This window comes from Dromiciops gliroides, chromosome 1 (assembly GCF_019393635.1).
Source record: "Dromiciops gliroides isolate mDroGli1 chromosome 1, mDroGli1.pri, whole genome shotgun sequence".
NCBI lineage: Eukaryota > Metazoa > Chordata > Mammalia > Microbiotheria > Microbiotheriidae > Dromiciops > Dromiciops gliroides.
This window is the reverse complement of record NC_057861.1, coordinates 432,690,285-432,694,807: the sequence shown is the minus strand read 5'-3', so window position 1 is coordinate 432,694,807 and position 4,523 is coordinate 432,690,285. Positions and strand designations below refer to the sequence as shown.

Below are 4,523 nucleotides of genomic sequence, written 5' to 3'. Positions count from 1 at the left end.
ATATCTATGCTGATAACTGTTAGATTTCCTTATACTTTTTGGGAAACCTATTATTTATGAAAATGTTTCTAATATATCCCAAAAAGGCACTTGGGAAGGTGAATAATGAGTTGTGGGGAATGGATAAAAAATGATAGAGGGATGGGAAATTACTCATCTTTTACAATAACCTTAAGACTCAGAGATGACTTTTTCCCCCCCAAGTTTCACGTCTTTATTTGTATGTTAAACTCAACATGATTTCATGCAACATGAGGGGAAAATCTAGTATTTCCTAATCTTGTGGAGCACTGTGCGGATGACTTTTTTGAAGACCTTCATTCTCAGCATCTGGGAAACAACACTCTTTTCACTTAGAATTCTGGGCCTTCTTTCTTCAGTTTGTCATAATCCATATTTACTGAGTAGAACTTGTACTGATCAATGGGATTCATTTTGTTCCAAAGCTCTGGGTTATTCTTTCTGTCCCAACTGGCATCGGGATTGAAGAGCGCCAGGCGCATGACAGAGTCGCCCCGGTGCCCCCAGCTCCAATGAACACGAACAGGGGGATCGAGCTCGGGTGCTTCTTGGCCTGGTTGAGGATCATGCTAAGCATGGCTGCGGCTGCAGGACTCGGAGGACGAGGTCGCTGCTTCGCTGGCGTCTCAGAGCCCAATGTCACTGCGGAGGAGAAGGAGGAGGAGCAGGAACCTGGGCGGCGCTGCGGGACGCACGCCAGTGATGACTCTTTTCGGACCAATGAAAGAGAAGCTAACAGAAATCAAAGAATATGAGTAAATGATTCCAAATATGCACCCTTAGTCATGAATTCCCTTCTCCCAATCCATACAGAATAGTCTTCCTCTAATCAGTGTGCATTAATGAGGTGTGTGTGTGTATATATATGTATATGTATATATGTGCATATGTGTGTGTATATATATGTACGCACATACATACACACATATGTGATACATGAAAAATTTTTGAGTAGCAAAGTCATGATTTTTAATGGATTTATTTTTTTTTTAAATTAACAAGCATTTCTTTTCGTTCCTTTCCACCTTTAATCTCATTCCTGTCTCATTCAGCAACTTTATTCCATCATCTTTTTGTCAGGAGGTGGGTAGCATGTTTTATCAATCTATTCTTTGAAGCCATGGGCCATTTCATTCATCAGAGTTCTTAAGTTTTTCAAAGTTCTTTGTCTTTACAATGTTATTGTTTTTGTATACATCATTTTATTTTATTTTATTTATTTTGGTGAGGCAATTAGGGTTAAGTGACTTGCCCAGGGTCACACAGCTAGTAAGTGTTAAGTGTCTGAGGCTGTACTTGATTTTAGGTCCTCCTGAATCCAGGGCTGGTGTTCTATCCACTGCGCCACCTAGCTGTCCCTTGTATACATCATTTTATGATTCTGTTCACTTCAGTATGCACCAGTTCATATAAGTATTACTAGGTTTCTCTAAAATCATTCCTTTTACCATGGATTATGACATAGTGACATTCCATTATATTCATATATTTTTTTCAGCCATTCCCAAATTATGGATGTGCCCTTAGTTTCTAGTGTTTTTTTTCATTGTTGTTGCTACTTCAAAAAGAAATGCTATAAATATTTTTTTGTATATATAGGTCTTTCACCTGTTTCTTTGCTCTCTTTGGGGTATAAGCCTATTAGCAGTGTCACTGAGTCAAACGATATACATTGTTTAGTGACTTTGGGGACGTGATTCCAAATTAATTTTCAGAAGGGCCAGACCAATTCATAGCTCCACTAACAGTGAACTGTACCTGTTTTCCCACATCATCTCTGACATTTGTCATTTTCATTTTTTATCATCTTTGTCAATCTAATAGACATGGAACAGAATCTCAGAGTTGCTTTAATTATTAGTTATACTTGTATTGGCAAATTACGTCCTGAAAGGGTGATTGACTATTTTTATTCTGAGAGTTCTTGGGGATAAACTTGAGGAACTGGGATTAATTTTAAGAATTATTGACCATGAGCCCTACCACCCCATGTATTGCTACCTCTATTCCAATCGAATCAGACAGACTTAATTAGTCTTTTGAAAGGAGCATTTACTAATATCGTGTAATAGAGTTGGTACAAAAATATCCCCCCACCCCCAGATCTATGCCACACACACAAGTATATTCAGAGTCCAGAGGAAAGTGGGCTCAAGGTTAGAGAGTACATGTGGCAAAGGAATAACTTAGAAATTCTTTTTGTACGGACATTTCTTCTTGTAGTTCTCTTTAAGGAGGTGTGGCTGTGTACTGGTTGGGACCATTGCAGAGTTCCGAAGCTGTGCTTCACTCCATGTTGCTGAAAGCTGCCTTTATTCAATGGGTTTAGTTTGTTTCCTCTCAGCTCCTGGCTGGATCCATTGTTTGTTCCTGGTACAGTTTCTAGAATGAGCTGATCAGTGGGGTTGGGTGTAATGTGACATTCCCTCTGGATTCAATCCTTATCCCCACTTGTTGCCTTCTGGCCAAAGGATGAGGTTTCTTGGAGTGTCCCCATAGTTTGAATGTCTTTTTTTTCCCAAATCCATTCTTTTGATATACATAGACCTTAGGATTTGTCTTCTACTTCTTTCAACCAATTCCAACATTTTTCTTGTGTTTACATTTAATTTGCTTCCTTAATTGATTGGCTAAGTCAATAGAGACGGGCTTTCTACATTCACATGTGTTGGGGGTGGGAGTGGTGGGATTGATTGATTGATTCAGTGGAGTTATCCAGGAATTTTCCATGCCTTTGGTTAATAGATTCTATAACTAAATTAAAGATGCTGTCTCAACTGACAGAGGCATTAGGGCACAGAGCATCTTGTTTGTTACATTAATTAGGGTTGAAGGGTATGGGATCTATTTACAATAGATATCTACTTGAACAGAGTTCTGTGTTCCCTTTCAGCCTCCTTATATGTACTACAACTTAGCTCTCTCCTCCTTCCCCTCTCCTAAATCCTTGGGGAGAAGATTAAAAACAGACAGAGTATTAGCTTTAGCACCCAGGGTGAGCATATCTATAAAATAAAGCTTGGGAAGGAAGGATGCCCCCATTCCACTATCATATCTCAAATGAAATTAAGGCCTTTGTGGACACTTCAACTTTTCTATGGTCAGGCCTTTTTAGGCACTTCATTGACCAGAGTCCTTCAGTCACATAAGGCCTGTGTGACCTATGAACTCCATTTCTCCGGTAATGACTATATAGGGATCAAAGGGCAGATCGTTTAATACTTTCTTTTTCTTTTTCTTTTTCTTTTCTTTTCTTTTTTGCAGGGCAAAGGGGATTAAGTGACTTGCCCAGGGTCACACAGCTAGTGTCAAGTGTCTGAGGCTGGATTTGAACTCATGTACTCCTGAATCCAGGGCCAGTGCTTTATCCACTGTGCCACCTAGCTGCCCCTGTTTAATACTTTTTAAATAATTTCCTTTAACAAGAGATCATTTGATGGCTGCCATCAACTCTTCAGAGCTGCAAGTGGCTTCCTTCTCTGATTATCTCATGTGGATAGAAGGACCTTTCTCCACTTTTATCCGCGGGGACAAGTAAAAGTTAAAATGAGTACTCAACATCAAGGCATAAATATAAAGCTCAGTCTACATGAAATTTTTAGAAATCTCAATATATTTTTCTTAAATTCTTGAAAGGGTAAATAGTAAAAAAAATGTCTAAAACATAAGTGTTTTGGGAATAGGTTATAAATTAACTGGCTGACACAACTAAGAAACTAGCTATCCCTCCTGTATCACTAATTGCCCTTATTTTTTTTTCTGTATCATGAATTGACCCCAGAGTTCCATTTCTCATTTTGTTGAGTTGAGCACGTAAAGACTTCCCCTGGAGGAATGGGTAGATGAAAATAATTTGTTCCAATGGCCACAAAGATAGCAGAAGTATGTGCTGTGGAGGATTTAGAGCTTGGTGAGACATTGAAGATGACAGGGTCATCTGTTGCATCTCAGGCCATCACCAGCTGCCTTGACTTTTGTCCTGCTACTGGACTTTGATGACTCTGGAAGAGAGAGTGAGGCTGAAGACTTGTGCAGCTCTGCCTCAATTTAATCTACTTCATGCACGTGTCAAGCCATCAGGCCATGATATCATTGATCCTCTTAGAAAACAAGGGCAAACAACAACAATGTCTGTAATAAAACCCAAAGGGAGACCATACCAAATATCCATCACATAGTTTACATATTTGGATTCTGGAATTAATTTTTTTCTATTTTGTATGTTTCTTGGATCTCTCTTGAAATAGTTCTGAGAAGATGAAATGCTTTCAATTAGCCAGCCCAGCCTATTTACATATGTTATCACCCACTTCATTAATAAAGAGCTCTGTAGCAGAGCACAACAGAGGAAGGATAAATTGGAATTAATAATCAACTTTGCTATGTGTCTGTTCACTGAAGCCCAGTGACCATTTCAATTAGGAATTCTTGCTCTCTGCCTAAAGTAACAATAATGCAAACAGACCTAGTTAGCAGTGAGTCATTCATTCTTTTCTTGTCAA

At 39.0% G+C, this 4,523-nt stretch overlaps 1 pseudogene; it reads right to left on the bottom strand.

Moving 5' to 3' along the window:
- Positions 1-353: 353 nt before the first annotated feature.
- On the bottom strand, positions 354-598 carry LOC122737072 (annotated as a pseudogene).
- Between the last annotated feature and the right edge of the window lie 3,925 nt (positions 599-4,523).